This window comes from Arachis ipaensis, chromosome B5 (assembly GCF_059453495.1).
Source record: "Arachis ipaensis isolate K30076 ecotype BB chromosome B5, ASM5945349v1, whole genome shotgun sequence".
NCBI lineage: Eukaryota > Viridiplantae > Streptophyta > Magnoliopsida > Fabales > Fabaceae > Arachis > Arachis ipaensis.
Genome location: NC_142440.1, coordinates 99,006,512 through 99,025,671, shown reverse-complemented (window position 1 = coordinate 99,025,671; position 19,160 = coordinate 99,006,512). Strand labels below are relative to the sequence as shown.

Genomic DNA, 19,160 nt, shown 5'->3' with positions numbered 1-19,160 from the left:
TTCCTCTATGGGATTCACGTCCTCCTCCTCTTTTGTGGTTTCGGCCATGATGGTCATTTCAATGGACTTGCACTTTCCTTTTGGAGTTTCTTCTGTATTGCTTGGGAGAGTACTAGGAGGGATTTCAGTGATCCTTTTACTCAGCTGGCCCACTTGTGCTTTCAAATTTCTAATGGAGGACCTTGTTTCATTCATGAAACTTAAAGTGGCCTTGGACAGATCAGAGACTAAATTTGCTAAGCTAGATAGATTCTGCTTAGAATTCTCTGTCTGTTGCTGAGTGGATGATGGAAAAGGTTTACTATTGTTAAACCTGTTTCTTCCACCATTATTAAAGCCTTGTTAAGGCTTTTGCTGATCCTTCCATGAGAGATTTGGGTGATTTCTCCATGAGGGATTATAGGTGTTTCCATATGGTTCACCCATGTAATTCACCTCTGCTATTGCAGGGTTTTCAGGATCATAAGCTTATTCTTCAGAAGATGCCTCTTGAGTACTGTTGGATGCAGCTTGCATTCCATTCAGACTCTGAGAAATCATATTGACTTGCTGGGTCAATATTTTATTCTGAGCCAATATGGCATTCAGAGTATCAATTTCAAGAACTCCCTTCTTCTGAGGCGTCCCATTACTCACAGGATTCCTCTCAGAAGTGTACATAAACTGGTTATTAGCAACCATGTCAATGAGTTCTTGAGCTTCTGCAGGCGTTTTCTTTAGGTGAATGGATCCACCTGCAGAAGTATCCAATGACATCTTAGCTAATTCAGACAGACCATCATAGAATATATCCAGGATGGTCCATTCTGAAAGCATGTCAGAAGGACACTTTTTGGTCAGTTGCTTGTATCTCTCCCAAGCTTCATAAAGGGATTCACCTTCTTTCTGTCTGAAGGTTTGAACATCCACTCTAAGCTTACTCAGCTTTTGAGGAGGAAAGAACTTGGCTAAGAAAGCTGTGACCAGCTTATCCCAAGAGTTCAGGCTGTCTTTAGGTTGAGAATCCAACCATGTTCTAGCTCTGTCTCTCACAGCAAAAGGGAAAAGCATGAGCCTGTAGACTTCAGGATCTACTCCATTAGTCTTAACAGTATCACAGATCTGCAAGAATTCAGTTAAGAACTGAAAAGGATCTTCAGATGGAAGTCCATGAAACTTGCAGTTCTACTGCATCAGAGAAACTAATTGAGGTTTCAGCTCAAAGTTGTTTGCTCCAATGGTAGGGATGGAGATGCTTCTTCCATGTAAATTGGAATTAGGTGCAGTAAAGTCACCAAGCATCCTCCTTGCATTATTATTATTTTCGGCTGCCATCTCCTCTTCTTGTTCGAAAATTTCTGAAAGGTGCTTGCTGGATTGTTGTAATCTAGCTTCTCTTAGTTTCCTCTTCAGAGTCCTTTCAGGTTCTGGATCTGCTTCAACAAGGATATTCTTGTCCTTGCTCCTGCTCATATGAAAAAGAGGGAACAGAAAAATAATAATAGGGATCCTTTTTACCACAGTATAGAGGTCCCTGTGTGAGTAGAAGAAAAGAAGAAGAAAAGAATGTAATGTAAGGAAAGAAACACAAGGGTGAGGAGAGCAGAGATGTGAGATGAAGAGAAGTGTTAGTAGATGAATAAATAAATAGAAGGAGATGAGAGAGAAAGAGAATTTTCGAAAATTATTTTTGAAAAATGGTTAGTGATTTTCGAAAATTAAAAGAAGAAATAAATTAAAATTGAATTTTGAAATAATTAGTTAATTAAAAAGAATTTTTGAAAAAGAGGGAGATATTTTCGAAAATTAGAGAGAGAGGGTTAGTTAGGTAGTTTTGAAAAAGATAAGAAACAAACAAAAAGTTAGTTAGTTAGTTGAAACAAATTTGAAAATCAATTTTGAAAAGATAAGAAGATAAGAAGTTAGAAAAGATATTTTAAAATCAAATTTTTGAAAAAGATATGATTTTGAAAAAGATAAGATAAAAAGATATTTTTGAAAAGATATGATTGAAATTAGTTTTGAAAAAGATTTGATTTTTAAAATCACAATTAATGATTTGATTCACAAGAAATCACAAGATATGATTCTAGAACTTAAAGTTTGAATGTTTCTTAACAAGCAAGTAACAAACTTGAAATTTTTGAATCACAACATTAATTGATGATGTTATTTTCGAAAATTATGTGATAAAGATAAGAAAAAGATTTTTGAAAAATATTTTTAGAATTTTTGAAAATAACTAAGAAAAATGAAAAAGATTTGATTTTTGAAAAAGATTTTGAAAAAGATAAGATTTTTAAATTGAAAAATTGATTTGACTCATAAAAACAACTAGATATTAAAATTTTTGAAAAAGTCAAATCTAATTTTCGAAATTTTAAGAGAGAAAAAGGGGAAGATATTTTTTTGATTTTTGAATTTTTAATGATGAGAGAGAAAAACACGAAAATGATGTTATGCATGAAAATTTTGGATCAAAACAATGAATGTATGCAAGAATGCTATGAATGTCAAGATGAACACCAAGAACACTTTGAATGTCAAGATGAACATCAAGACTTATTTTTGAAAAATTTTATATGCAAAGAAAACATGCAAGACACCAAACTTAGAAATCTTTCATGTTCAGACACTATGGATGCAAGAATGCATATGAAAAACCAGAAAAGACACAAAACAAGAAAACATCAAGATCAAACAAGAAGACTTACCAAGAACAACTTGAACATCATGAAGAACACCATGAATGCATGAATTTTTTCGAAAAATGCAAGATGAACATGCAATTGACACCAAACTTAAAATTTGACTCAAGACTCAAACAAGAAACACAAAATATTTTTTTTGATTTTTATAATTTTATGAAATTTTTTTGGATTTTTCGAAAATTAATGTGAAAAAGAAAAATAAGGATTCCAAAATTTTTAATATGAATTCTAGGAATCTTGTACTCTTAGTCTAAAGCTCCAATCTGAGGGTTAGGCATGGCTTAATAGCCAGCCCAGCTTTAGAAGATACAAATCAGTCATACAACAGCAGGTGGATCAGGAACAGCTAGCTTGCTCTTGTGATGATGGTTTGGAAGCCTCAGTCCAAAAGAATTTAGACATGGCTTTACAGCCAGCCAGGCTTCAACATGCTTCATGAAACACTAGAATTCATTCTTAAAAATTCTGAAATAATTTTCGAAAAGAAAGGGAAAATTTTCGAAAGATTTTTGAAAAATTTTTTTTTGAAAACTTTTTGAAAATAAAATAAAAAGAAAATTACCCAATCTGAGCAACACGATGAACTGTCAGTTGTCCAAAATCAAACAATCCCCGGCAACGGCGCCAAAAACTTGGTGCACGAAATTGTGATCTCAGGCAACGGCGCCAAAAACTCTGTACGCACGTCTTAATAAATCATTTTTCATTCACAACTTCGATACAACTAACCAGCAAGTGCACTGGGTCGTCCAAGTAATAAACCTTACGTGAGTAAGGGTCGATCCCACGGAGATTGTCGGCTTGAAGCAAGCTATGGTCACCTTGTAAATCTCAGTCAGGCGGATATCAAATAGTTATGGAGTTTTCAAAAATAAGTAATAACTAGAAAGTCAGGATAGAAATACTTATGTAAATCATTGGTGAGAATTTCAGATAAGCGTATGGAGATGTGTTCGTTCCTCTGAACTTCTGCTTTCCTACTGTCTTCATCCAATCAATCCTACTCCTTTCCATGGCTGGCTTTATGTAAGGACATCACCATTGTCAATGGCTACTTATCATCCTCTCTGTGAAAATGGTCCGATGCGCTGTCACTGCATGGCTAATCATCTGGAGGCATCACCGTGGTCAATAGCTGCATCCCATCCTCTAGTGAAAAAGGTCCAAATGCTCTGTCACAGCATGGCTAATCATCTGAGGTTCTCGATCATACTGGAATAGGATTCACCCAGCACTCGCGAGTTTGAAGTTCGTCATAGTCATTCAATCCCAGAATCCTACTCGGAATACCACAGACAAGGTTTCGACTTTCTGGATTCTCATGAATGCCGCCATCAATCTAGCTTATACCACGAAGATTCTGATGAAGAGATCCTAGAGATAATCATCCAATCTAAGGTGGAACGGAAGTGGTTGTCAGGCACGCGTTCGTGGGGGAATGATGATGATTGTCACGTTCATCACATTCATATTGAAGTGCGAATGAATATCTTAGAAGTGGAATAAGTTGAATTGAATAGAAACAGTAGTACTTTGCATTAATTCATGAGGAACAGCAGAGCTCTACACCTTAATCTATGGAGTGCAGAAACTTTACCGTTTGAAAATACATAAGTGAAAGGTTCAGGCATGGCCGAATTGCCAGCCCCCATGATCTAAGTACTAGACGTCCCAAGATGCCTAATACAATAGTAAAAGGTCCTATTTATACTAAACTAGCTACTAGGGTTTACAGAAGTAAGTAATTGATGCATAAATCCACTTCCGGGGCCCACTTGGTATGTGCTTGGGCTGAGCTTGAATGTTACACGTGCAGAGGCTCTTTCTGGAGTTGAACGCCAGGTTATAACGTATTTCTGGCGTTCAACTCTGGTTAGTGGCGTGTTTCTGGCGTTTAACTCCAGACTGCAGCTTAGAACTGGCATTCAACGCCCTTTTGCGTCATCTAAACCCGGTCAAAGTATAAACTATTATACATTGCTGGAAAGTCCTGGATGTTTACTTTCCAACGCAATTGGAAGCGCGCCATTTTGAGTTCTGTAGCTCCAGAAACGCCACTTTGAGTGCAGGGAGGTCAGAATCCAACAACATCAGCAGTCCTTCTTCAACCTCTGAATTTGATTTTTGCTCAAGTCCCTCAATTTCAGCCAGAAAATACCTGAAATCACAGAAAAACATACAAACTCATAGTAAAGTCCAGAAATGTGAATTTAACATAAAAACTAATAAAAACATCCCTAAAAGTAACTAGATTCTACTAAAAACATACTAAAAACAATGCCAAAAAGCGTATAAATTATCCGCTCATCAGTTGTATAAGCTATTTTAATTTTAAAACTCTGTATCTTTCTATTTGTAACTGGTCGGCTTAAACTCCGCAAGCTGCACCTAGTTCTCTATGAGAATTATGTTCTTGTATTTATATATGTTTTATCCTCTTATGTCTATACCTTGTATTTTATGCGTTAGCTTCGTGTGAACATTTCGCGCTTTTGTAACTCTGTCTTTAAGCTATATCCTTCATCAGGCTTCTAGATTATATTATTTCCTTATATATATATATATATATATATACGTATAAGCCTTAGGACTGTCGTAATCTCTGATTAACCTTTGCTTTACGGCTAGAGGTAAGGCTTAGGGTAATTTGGGTGTTACATTTAGTGGTATCAGAGCGGTTCGTCCTCGTTAGCCTGAGGGATGGACCGATTGTGCTTCATTGCATATTCTGGGTCATTTTTCTTTCATGCTATTTAGGTTATCTCATTGATATTGCATAGCATGCTTGTTTGAGAGTGCCTTTGGGAATAATTGAAGCACCGACCTTGAGATATTGAGACTGATCACCTTGATATCGATTGTTTGGTGTGGAAAAGAAACCATAATGGCAACTCACGGATGAGGTCAAACACGTTAACGGAGAGGTAGTAAGGGTGACTAGCTTAGCCTATGCGTTACAAGATCAGCATGTTCCAAAAAATTCTGTACATGGAGTTTGCGGCATATCGGCTGATGGGTGCGGCTTAACACTTGTGGCAACGGAAGTAACGAATGAAGATTTTGCAGTTTTTACTTAGGATTTTCGATTTCTAACTGTTATGGTGTTGAACCATGTTGAAAAAGTTTTAAGGTTTATAAGGATTTTCAGATTTGGTTTGGAACTTTGGTTTGGAACTTGGCTTGAATGATTTGGTTTTGAAAGTAAGTCAGAAATTTTGATATGATGACATGATTTAAAAGAAAAAGTGAGTTTTAAGATTTTATTGATTTGTGATTTTAGTTTATAATTTATCTTATCAATAAGGAATTTTACTGAAATTAGGATTTAAGGATTTTAAATGAGTTTAAGGGAATTGTGGTTCAAAGTAATTGATTTAAGAATAAATGATTTTTGAGTCTTTTGAAAAAGTTTTGATATTGATCTTATTCTGAAGGATATTGTTTAAAAAGCAAAAGTGAGTTCTATGATTTTATCAAATTGTGAACTTGGTTTCTAAATTATCTTGTTGAATGCGGATTTAAATTGAAAATTTTTATACGAGAAAACCGTGATTTCAAGTATTTGACTTACGAACAAATGATTTTTGACTCCTTGAAAGAGCTTTAACAATGAACTCATTTAAAATAAACTTGTTTTGAAGGTTTTAGAAACATATTACCAAAAATTGGTATTTGTTTTAAGAAAACTTTCGGATTCTTGATGACGATAATCAGAGTGACGCAGGAGAAGGCGAGAGGGAACGTTAACACGACAGGGCGCTTTGATGGGGATATATCGTGTAGCTCGGATTTTCGAGGGCGAAAATCTTTTTAAGGAGGAGAGGATGTAAGAACTGGGGTTTTCCACGCAAAACTGTTTTAATAAAAATAATAAACTTTAAGTGCCTGAGATGGATTCAAAATTTAGAAGTTTTAATTTGAAAATATAAATGTGAAAAATTGGTTTTAATGAATTTTTCTGAGTCGGAAAATGTATTTTCTGTGAAAGACCGAGAACCGGCAGTCGAACCGGTCGAACTGGTTTAAGCCTGCCCGGTATTGTCTTTTAACAAAAATAATATTTTAGAAAAATGATTTATTGTTTTGAAAGGAGAAAAATAATTTAGAATTGAAAATCGGAAACTAATCTTAAAGGTTTTGGCTCAAAGTGGGCTAAACGGGCTAAAAACGCTAACGGGTTGGATCGGGCCCAAATTGGGCCCAAGGTCCAACATATATAAACCCACTTAATGAGCTTTTCGGCTCATTTCCCTTCACTTTGAAGAGAGGGGCGCGGTTTAGAAGAAGAGAGGAGGAGAAGCCATTGTTACTATTTACTTCCTCCTTCAAAGCTCCATAACTTTTGATCCGGAGCTTCGATTGACGAGCCGTTTGTGGCCACACGAAACTCTCAACGAGATCTTCCCTTTTATACAAAAAAATCTGGTAATAAATTGCATCTCACATACCAGTTTTCTGCCCTAAGTTTCTGCACGTTTTTAGGTTGGGGTTTTGAGCAAGTTTTGTAGTTTTACTTCTTTAGGTGATCTCAAGTAGCGGGGAATTGATAGATTTTACCCCTAATCTCGTTGGATAAGGTAAGGTTTCACTAAATCCTTGTGTTAAGTTATTTTATGTATATTAGGTTTTTATGTTGGTATATATATGTGATGTTAGTTTGAGCTTTGGTGTTTGTTGGAGTTGGTTGAGGCTTTGGATCAAGTTTGGTGGTTTCGTTTTGGTATTTTGGAGCATTTGGGAATCGGCCAAGGTATGGTTTCGGTTTTTCTTATGTAACATGTAATGTTTCTGGACACTTACGCTAATTGATCCTAAGATAGGATTGGATGTTATTGGCCTACGAATAATTATTTGTGAATTGATGTATTTGTTGGTTATTGGATTAGTGTGGTTGATGGTGATTGTTGGAAATTATGGGTATTGATGAGTATTTATGATGATTAGTTATATTGGTGAATAATGAGGCTTATGAGAATTTAAGGTAATAAGTTAATGTAAAATATTTGTGGTGATTTGGAATAAAGGATATTGATGATGGATGTGAGGAGTTGGGGACTCAAAAAGGAATGAATGATCCTGATGAATGTTGAGAGTGTGCCAGGCACTATATCCTTGGAATTGATAATGTTTGAAAGAAAGTGTGCCAAGCACTATATCCTTGGAATGTTGAGAATTGATAACTAAGAGTGATTTGAGATGAAGAATGGTAATATCTGGTGATGATTTGATGATGAGGAAATTATTGGATTATATTAGAGTGTGCGGAGCCTATATCTCCGGCGTAGCAGATTATTCTGCTGCATGACCAGTTGTTATTGAAAGTGTGCGGAGCTTATATCTCCGGCATGGCAGATTGTTCTGCTGCATGACCAGTTTTGTTGAGAGTGTGCGGGGCCTATATCCCTGGTGTGGCAGATAGTTTTGCTGCATGATTTGTTGTGGTTATTTCCTTCTCTGCTGCACGAAGTATGTGGGATCTATATCCCCGGCGTAGTAGACTCCCTATTACATGAGTGTGCAGGGCACTATATCCCTGGCGTGGCAGAAAAGGCTACATCTGGGAGGATGTGTCGGGTTGGCATTTACGGACCGACAAGTGATATCACGAGCCAATAGGACAGGCATTCATCATATGCATCCTCTATATGCTTGCTTGCTTTGATTACTTGAGTTTACCTAATTGTATAATATGCCTACTTGCTTCTTGAATTACTTGTTATATATGATTACTACCTGTGTATTACTTGTTTGCATTAATTGTGTTTGTCTGGTGCTGAGGAGGTTAGGTAGGTGGTGGCGATGGGATCGCACAGAGGTTAGGGTGGCGAAGGCTGTGGGATACAGCAGTGTGACTAGTTCTAGTAGAATTTCCCTAAGTTTAGATAACCCGGTTTATGGTTTAAGTTCTTTCTTTATTTATTTATTTATGTTAAGCTTGAATATCGGTTTGGTGTGCAGTTCTAGGATTGCCTTCCGCGTCCCGGGGCCTTACATCTTACATTATTGTTTTTCAGATGCAGGTCGTAATCTACTTCGGTGAGATTGCGGATATGGTGACAGAGCAGAGTATGGTTCGTCTCTTGTGTATTTCTGTTTTACTTTCGTCATAGTATTCTCTCACCTTTGCACATTTATCTTTATGGCCTTAGAGGCTTATTTGAGAGATAGGTTGTATAAGCTGTTTTAATTCTAAAACTCTGTATCTTTCTATTTGTAATTGGTCGGCTTAAACTCCGCAAGTTGCGGCTAGTTCTCGATAAGTATTATATTCTTGTATTTATATATGTTTTATCCTCTTATGTCTATACCTTGTATTCTATGCGTTAGCTTCGTGTGAACGTTTCGCGCTTTTGTAACTCTGTCTTTGAGCTATATCCTTCATCAGGCTTCTAGATTATATTATTTTCTTCTCTATATATATATATACGTATAAACCTTAGGACTGTCGTAATCTCTGATTAACCTTTACTTTACGGCTAGAGGTAAAGCTTAGGGTAATTGGGGTGTTACATATTTATTCAAAAATATATTATTAGCTGATTTTAGTGTACAAATAGTATTTTTATTTTAAATAGTTTTGACTTTTTATTATAATACAAATTAATTAGTTCTCTTGTCCGAAGCCACTCAAAATTTAATTTTCAACAATGTGGGTCAGTCACGGTTTTTTTCAAATTTAATTTTTGAAAAATTGCTACACTCACAATTAATGAAGAGTTGATAAGGAAAAAAAAGTAAATAAAAAGTTAAGAAGTAAAACTTATATAATTCTAAAAGAGGATTAGAAAATTAGAAATTTATATTTATAAAATTACCGTTGAGAATTTAATTTAAAACACAAGCTCGAGCACTTATCTTAAAAGTTTTGGCTCAAGATAAGGCCAACGGACCAAAAATAACCAAATGGACCCATGTTGGGTCCAAGTCCACACATATATAAGCTCATAACTTAGTAAATTTAGCTCATTTTTCCCACTCCAAGAGAGAGGGGCACGATTGGAAAGAGAAGAGAGAGAGGGAAAGAAGGAAAACCCTAACTTCATCGCATTTAAATCACCATAATTTTTGTTACAGAGTTTTGATTGACGAGCCATTTGTGGCCACGTGAAGCTTATCTCCTCCTATTTAATTCTATTTGATTAGTTTTGTGAGAAACTTAAAACCCTAGCCCTAGTTTCTTATTCAAATCTGATTTCGTATTTTGCACTTGGGTATTGAGTATTTCTAGTGATTTTGATATTATAGGAGTCCTCTAGCTTTAGTTCTTAGTGGTTTGCATCACTAATTTTAGTGGGTAAAGGTAAGGACCCTTTTTATCCTCTTGGTTCATCAATTTATATGAGTCCTAGTTTTGACATTGTGCCAAATTATATGACATGGTGTTAGATTGAGTAATTAGAAGCTTGATTTGGTGGAATTGTAGAATTTGGACTTGAACATTGGTGTGAACCAATTTGAGGCTTGGAAAGTTTGGAAGGAAAAGCCTGAAAGCTTGAACTTTGCGTCATTAAGGTTCGGATTTTACTTTCAGATAGGCACTGTGTAATAGTATGTGAAAAACTAGGTTAACTACCCTAGTATAGCGTCGAATGATAGATGTTGATGATGGATTGTGATTTAGTATGATTATGAGAATTGTGTGCTTGTTGAGCAATATATGGTCGTGTGAATGAAATTGAATATGAATGTTGTGGTATAGTTGTTATTGTATTGTTTGGTATTAAAATTGGGCAGGAGGCCGTGATAGGGTGAGGAATCTCCTATTTGGTAAGTTGAGGTAAGCATTGGTGTACCATGTTGTAAATTGTTAGAAATAATGATAATGAGTTTGATGATTGATCTTGGTTTAGTTGTGAATATTGAATTATGTGTGTTGTATGTTGTTGTTGTAAATGGATGTACTAAAGAATTAGAATGGAGTTTGGTCAGGCTTGAAAATAGTGAAAATTGGTGAATGAGTATTTGAAAAAGGGTAAAAATGTTTTTGGAGTGGTTTAGAGTTGAATTGGATTGAGGTTTGGTGAAATTGAACAAAAGTCAGAATTTGGTAAAAAAAATGAGTTTTTAACTAATTATGATGGGCCATAACTTGGTGCTTGGAAAGTTGGAGTTCATATTTTTATGAAATTTATCTTAAATTAAAGGTGGTGATGAGAGCTTTAAATCGGATTAAGAATGAATAAAAATAGAATTTTGTATAGAAAGTTATGAGAGTTCAAAATTTGGTATAAAAATCTGAAATCTGAGAGTTTACAGAAAAATCAGAAATTCTGATATATGTGCGCATGCACAAGTCAGAACGGGTGAAGGGACTCGTGCATACGCACGGGGAGTGTGCGCACGCACGAGAGGAATTTTACATGCGTACGTGCAAGCTGGGAAACGTCTCTGATTTGTGTGTACGCATAAGGGTGATGCGTACGCACAAGTCCTATTTTCTCAATTAAACTCTTCTTTTTTACTATTTAACTTTTTTGGTAAGCTTGTAACCTTTCGTAACCCCCAATTAAGGTCCAATACCTAGTTTTTGGGCTCTGGAATGAGTGTGAGTATATGGAATGAATTAAATTGAATTATTTCTGGATTAACGTTTTGTTAAACTAGATGACTTTGTTGTCGGGATGGTGGGTTGTCCCGCCCACAGTGAGGACGGTGGTATTATCCCATTCACGAGTTAAAGGAGTTCATAATTGATGAAAGATAGAAATTAATGAACCTAAACTTGATAAATTGATAATGAATTGGGGAGATTGAGGATTCCCTCCGATACGTTTATGTATGTGAATAGGGATTATGACGAGATTATTATTGAAAAGTGTGACAGACACTATATCCCAAGAGTGTGACGAGCACTATATCCCAGAATGAACAAACGAGTTGAGGTTGAGAATTTCCTCTCTCGTATTGTGATTATAATTGAGAAGACATTAAGATTGACGTTGTTAGGATGGTGGCTTTGTCCCGTGATGCATTTGCATCTTTGCTATATTAGCTAGTTAGTTTAAGTAGTTTTAGCTTAATTTCATTCACTTTCCTTGAAATAAACAAGCATTTGTGTGAGTTTTCTCTCCATTCATTCATGAACCAAGAACTAGGTGGAATTTGGCCATATTTGCGCAAAGAATTCAAGGAGTTGACAAATGAATTAGCATGGATGAATCTCTTGAAAATTGTTGTATAGAATGGCAAAACTTTGAAGCAAATTCTTTGGTTAATGATAGGTAATGAAGCAAGAAGGTCAAGCCAGCAAGAATTAGAGCAAGAAAGATTGGGGACATAGCAAGCTTGGCAAGGAAGAAGAGACTTGGGAGTTGCCAACGTGCATTATCACTTGAGTGTTTGGCAATAACGCCAAGTAGTCCTGGAAGGTGAATTTGAAGCCCCAAGCAAGTTACCAACTTGAATTTACAATGGCGTGTTTGAGGGCAACTCCAACAATCCAAAGCAAGCCAAAAAGAGCGGGTTGGCACGTTGCCAACTCCCCAAACTAATAGCGTGTTCCATAGCAACGCCAGAGAGCAAAAACCTGGAAGGAAGCAGCTCCCTAGCACGTTGCCAACACCACCAACAAGGGCGTGTTTGGTGACAACGCCACCAGCAAGAAGGCTTGGGTAGGAAGGGTGTGAAGCACGTTGCCAACGCCAAATTTTGAAGGCGTGTTCCTTGGCAACGCAGCAAGCAACCTTGGGGAGCTAGTCCAAAACCTCGAGCACGTTGCCAGCCTAGAGATGAGGGGCGTGTTTGAGGACAACGCAGGTAAACAACGCTGAATACAAAGACTTGGCCCAGGATAGGGAGATGCACGTTGCCAACGCCAAATTCTGAAGGCGTGTTCCTTGGCAACGTAGCAAGCAAAGCTTGGTGCCATAGGGAAGGCTCGAGCACGTTGTTGGGCTGGGAGAGTGGTGCACGAAATTGTGATCTCTGGTAATGGCTCCAAAAACGTGGTGCTCTAATCTCAATTCATAATTTGTCACAACTTTGATACAACTAACCAGCAAGTGCACTGGGTCGTCCAAGTAATACCTTACGTGAGTAAGGGTCGAATCCCACGGAGATTGTTGGTATAAAGCAATCTATGGTCACCTTGTAAATCTCAGTCAGCCGGATATAAAATAGTTAAGTAGTTTTCGAAAATAAATAATAAACTAAGGATAGAAATACTTATGTAAATCATTGGTGAGAATTTCAGATAAGCGTATAGAGATGCATTCGTTCCTCTGAACCTCCGCTTTCCTGCTGTCTTCATCCACTCAGTCTTACTCCTTTCTATGGCTGGCTTTATGCAAGGGCATCACCGTTGTCAGTGGCTACATCCCCTCCTCTTGTGAAAATGGTCCAAGATGCCCTGTCACGACACGGCTAATCATCTGAGGTTCCCGATCATGCTGGAATAGGATTCACCCTCCTTTTGCGTCTGTCACTATGCCCAGCACTCACGAGTTTGAAGCTCGTCACAGTCATTCAATCATTGAATCCTACTCGTAATACCACAGACAAGGTTTAGACTTTCCGGATTCTCTTGAATGCCGCCATCATTCTAGCTTACACCACGAAGATTCTGATTAAGAGATCTAAGAGACACTCATTCAATCTAAGGTAGAACGGAGGTGGTTGTCAGGCACGCGTTCATAGGAAATGATGATGATTGTCACGTTCATCACATTCAGGTTGAAGTGCGAATGAATATCTTAGAAGCGAAATAAGATGAATTGAATAGAAAACAGTAGTACTTTGCAGTAATCTTTGAGGAACAGCAGAGCTTCACACCTTAATCTATGGAGTGTAGAAACTCTACCGTTTGAAAATAGATAAGTGAAAGGTCCAGGCATGGCCGAATGACCAGCCCCCTAAACGAGATCACAGGATCAAAATACAATCCAGGATCCAGGATGTCTAATACAATAGTAAAAAGTCCTATTTATAATAAACTAGCTACTAGGGCTTACAGAAGTAAGTAATTGATGCATAAATCCACTTCCGGGGCCCACTTGGTGTGTGCTTGGGCTGAGGTTGAATGTTACACGTGCAGAGGCTCTTTCTGGAGTTGAACGCCAGGTTGTAACGTATTTCTGGCGTTCAACTCTGGTTTGTGACTTGTTTTTGGCGTTTAACTCTAGACAGCAGCGTAGAACTGGCGTTCAACGCCCTTTTACGTCATCTAAACTCGGCCAAAGTATGGACTATTATATATTGATGGAAAGCCCTGGATGTGTACTTTCCAACGCAATTGGAAGCGCACCTTTTTGAGTTTTGTAGCTCCAGAAAATCTACTTTGAGTGCAGAGAGGTCAGAATCCAACAGCATCAGCAGTCCTTCTTCAACCTCTGAATCTGATTTTTGCTCAAGTCCCTCAATTTCAGCCAGAAAATATCTGAAATCACAGAAAAATACACAAACTCATAGTAAATTCCAGAAATGTGAATTTAACATAAAAACTAATGAAAACATCCCTAAAAGTAACTAGATCCTACTAAAAACATACTAAAAACAATGCCAAAAAGCGTATAAATTATCCGCTCATCAGAGAGCATAGGCGTGTTCCAAGGCAACGCCAAGCAAGGAAGCAGCCCTGGAGAAGTCATCGAGCATTGCCAACTTGGAAGAAAGGGTGCGTGTTCAGCAACAACTCCAGCAAACCTAGCAGCCTAACCTTGCCTCTTTCATGGATGCATAACTTGAGCTACAAAGCTCTAAAGGAGGTGATTCCAGTGGCATTGGAAAGTAGAAATCAAGAGCTTTCCAACCATATATCATAGTATGGGGTTGGCATTCATTCGAAGCTTCAAAAGCTGGCCTCATTTGGAGCCTCAGAAAGGTGCACGTTGCCAACGTGGTTTCTATAGGCGTGTTCAATGGCAACGTGGGAAGCAATGTTTGGAGCCAGGAAAGAGCATCGAGCACGTTGCCAACTCAAGAAAGCATTGGTGTGTTTGGCAACAATGCCAGGAAGCTTTGGATGGTGAAGAATGAAGGTAGCACGTTGGCAACTTGGAAATACAAGGGAGTATTTGCCAAAAACGCTGGTGAGCTTGGCAGCCTGACCTTACCTCCTTCAATGGAGTATATCTTGAGCTACAAAGCTCCAAATGAGGTGATTCCAACGGCATTTGAAAGTAGACATCTAGAGTTTTCCAATGATATATCATGGTATGGGTTTGACATTTTTTTGAAGCTTCAAAATCGGGCTTCATTTGGAGCCTCAGAAACTGAACACGTTGCCAACTTGGAAGAGCAAAGGCGTGTTTGCTAACAACGCCCGCGATTTTGGCAGCCTGACCCTGTCTTCTTCAAACAAGAATAACTTGAGCTACAGAGATCCAATTTGAGGGCTTTCAGTTGCATTAGAAAGCTGACATTCATAGCTTTCCAACCATATATAATAGTCTATAGTGGAGCACAAAATTGAAGCCAAACCATAAGCAACTTTAAGCCCCAAAAACAAGAACAAGGAGTTAACATCCAAGGAAGCATGAATGAGCCTAGAGAGGCTCGAACACGTTGCCAAGCCAAGGGGGAGAAGGCGTGTTCATCAAAAACGCCAAGGGGCAGAGAATTTGGGCCAAGGAAGAGCACTAGCACGTTGCCAACTTGGAATGAACTGGCGTGTTTGACAAAAACGCCACAACCAAGGCAACTTGACCTTGCCTTCTTCAATGAAGCATAATTTGAGCTAGGAAGATCCAATTGTGATGATTCTAAGTGCATTGGAAAGAAGACATTATGAGCTTTCCAATGATGTATAATAGTCGATATTGAAGCAAAGGATTGAAGCTCAAAGTTTAGGCAACATTAAGCATGAAAAGTGAAACCAAGAAGAAGAAGAGCCAAGTGTTTGGCAACAACTTGGGCTAGCAACGCCCATCACCAAACCTCAGCCCAGGGGGGACTAACACACACGTTTCCAACTTGCTACAACACTAGCATGTTTGCCAGTAACGCCACTCAATGGGCCAGAATTGATGACAACTTGCTCTGCTTCCTCTGTTCCTCACAAAGGCCAGCAACACTTCTTCCGTGGAGCCAGGAATTCACAAGGATAAAGCCCACATTGCTAGCCCAATTAAAGATCTCTGAAGGAGTTTTAGAAGTAGTATAAATAGAGAAGAGTTTGATACTTTGGAGGATTTTTGGCTTTGAATTTTTTTTAGACTTTTTGACACTTAGACATTTTCTATTACACTAGCAATTTCTATTCTTTACTTTTTCTCACCGGTCTTCTATTTTGTTTTTCTTGCAACTTTGAATTTCAGTTTTAAGAACTTCTTCTTCTTCTTCTTCATTCTTATCTACACTTAGTTTAATTTTCATCTATTGCAATTGTTGTTGAAATTGGAGCTATGATTCACTAAACCCCACTTTCATTAGGGGGAAGAGCTCTGCTTGTTTGAATGAATTGATAACTCTTCTCCTCCTTCTTAATTCAAGTGGTTAATCCAAGACGAAACTCTTGTTCTTCAAAGATTCAATCACCATCGAGAGAGGGATTAATCTATATGAATTATGTGGTGAATTTGAGAAAAGAGTCACATAATTCAGTTTAGAGTTCATCCTTTCATGATTTCCTTAATCAATACACTTTGGTTGGTATGTGAGATGTAACCTCCCTTAGTTGAGATTCTGGAAGTTGTGTGGCTTGGATTAGGAATTGAACTTCATCTCTTCTCATGAACAATTAGATCATGAGAGTGGCAATTGGTTGTGTTGAGAGAAATTGAGTTACCAAGAGATTGGGACTCAATTACCCACAAATTACCATGGATCTATACCCATGATTGAGAAGGAATTGATCAACATCAATTCAGGAGAATTTGCATCTTTGATCCCTAATGATCATCTGCATCATCAATTCTCATTTCTTTTGCTCTTTAGTTGTTTGAATACCCATTACCCAATTCCCTTCTACATTCTTGCAATTCATTATTCTTGTCATTTACATTCTGTTTCTATATTTCTTGCTATTTACTCTTATGCTCTTTAAAATTCTGCAATCTTTACTTTCTTGCAATTTATCTTTAATGTCATTTAAGTTTCTTGCATTTTAAGTTTCAGTTATTTACTTTCATATTATTTCTCTCTTCTAGTTCTTTAAATTCCTTGTCATTTAAATTTTTGCAATTATATTCAAAAATCACAAATCTCATGAAATCCAAACCATGTTTGCTTGACTAAATCTACCATTTAACTAAAGTTGCTTAATCTACCAATCTCCGTGGGATCGACCTCACTCTTAGTGAGTTTTATTACTTGATACGACCAGGTATACTTGCCGGTAATTACGTGAAATTAATTTTTTCATCCCGCTCACGTAAAGGCAAGTTGAGATTGAAGATTCTCCTTCTTGCTATGATAGACAAGATGAGGTTGAAGATTTTCTCTCTTGTTACATTGGGGAATTGAATGAAAAAAGGTTGAGTTTTCTCTTCGATTCAATTTTTGGTTGTGGTATGAATGAGTTAGGTTGATGATTCCCTATCGATATATCACAGTCTCTCTCTGATTGGAAGGCTGAGGATTCCCTTATGAAAGGTTGAGAATTTCCTTTGTGTTGAGAGATGATATCTGAGTTAGCTACCAAATGTGTCGGGTTTTGGCAGTTTAACCATCCCGTGAGCTCATGGCAAGTAGGATAGGCATGCAACATTTGTATTTGTGTGTATAGATTGGGTGTGCATCTTGTTTTTGTCTTGCCTTGTTGAATAATTGTATCTATATGCTATTTGAGATAATTGCCTTATTTGTTCTCTCTACTTGTGTATTTTTTGTATTGTTTTGTATTGTTTTGTATTGTTTTGTATGTGTTTGAACAACTGAGAGATCCCTTATGCTAGCGATAGTGACGTTGAGGGTTGTTCATAATGTGATGTTAATGATTGAATAATTGGATGATGTAAGTGAGTTTGATTGATATTGGAACTCCCTGGGTAGATGCAAGGGTTGTGGTTTGCCACACTTGCTCTGGGTTGAGATTGGAAATCCCTGGGTATATGCAAGGGTTATAGTTTGTCCCACTTGTTCTGGGCTGAGACTAAATAATATTGAGAATGAATCGATACCATTGGGACTGAGTTTTGATATAAAATTATGGAATTTGGACAATTATGATAAAGAGAGAGATGATGACTTGTATTGGAAAGAACCAAAATTTTGAGATCACTAGTATGACTGAGACTTGGTCTGTTTAACTTGTTTGGATTAGAAAGGACCCTAGGATTGAACCTTGAATGATTGGAGTTTAGGATTGCCTAGCGGGTTCATATCTTTTTATATAGTCTCTATTTGAAATTATTACCCTACTGGGAACCTTCGGGTTCTCACCCGTTGTTGGATTTTTTTATTTATAGAAATAGGATATGACACTCTTCTTGAGCATGCATAACTCTCTTTGGAAAGCGAAGACTCCTTTATATTTTGTATTCTTCTCTTAGTGTTGTTTATTTCTCTACTTTTGTATATGTATATGTATATCCCTCTTAGAGGTTGATCTTTGAAGAAACAGGACTATGTTTTGTTTAGTTTCTGGTATTGTAGTATATTTTCTAACCGGCCTTATCTTCGCAGGTCGAGACTAGTATTTGCTATGTATTTTCTTTGAACTCTTATATATATATATATATATATATATATATATATATATATATATATATATATATATATATATATATCTTTAATTTCTGTATATCGTCGCTTTATATATTCCACCTTTCGAGAGCGATGCGATTATTGTTTTGTTACCCTTCTTTTCAGGCTTCTAGTTAAATGATATATATATATATATGACTTTGTGTGTAATACCATATCACCTCTAATTTATGACTATAAGATAAGACTTTGTGTGGTAGGGTGTTACAAAACTGAATAAAATGATATATTGAAATTAAAATAGAAAATAAAAGGGATAGATTGAATACAAAGAGAATCACTCTACTTTCTATCCAATTTCTTGATGCAATAAAAAAGGAATTTCCCAACCTAAATTGTTCACACCGTAATTTGGGAATTGAATCAAAGAGATCGATTCACTCATCCTTCTACTTAATTCCTCAATGTAATAAGAGAAAAATTCACTCAACTTTATTTGTCCACTATAATTTTATCACAAAATTAAAAAAAAAATTTTAAAACTTTTAAATATCACTCAATAATGACTATAATAAATTATGAGATAATTATAATCTCTTATTAGGTTAAAATAAAAAAAAATCTAAATTCATAATATAAAATTTAATTTAGTAACTAAATAAATAAAATTAAAATAAATTCAGCTAAATTAAATATTTTAAAAATATAAATTAATAAATTTTAATTTTTAAATAATATTTAATTTTTTTATATTACAAATATTTAAAATACGTATTAAGAGTATTGATAATAGAAAATAATAATAGTAGTAACAATAAGATAAAATAGCCACCACACAGTATAAGGTAAATAGGTATCATATAAAGTTAATTAATAATGAAGATTCAT

At 36.6% G+C, this 19,160-nt stretch overlaps 1 non-coding gene across 1 annotated transcript; it reads left to right on the top strand.

Annotated features, from left to right (window-relative positions):
* The first annotated feature begins 810 nt into the window (after positions 1-810).
* On the top strand, positions 811-918 carry LOC148565123 (small nucleolar RNA R71). The gene has a single exon (XR_015884330.1). It is a non-coding gene; the product is annotated as a small nucleolar RNA R71 (small nucleolar RNA).
* The last annotated feature ends 18,242 nt before the right edge of the window (positions 919-19,160 follow it).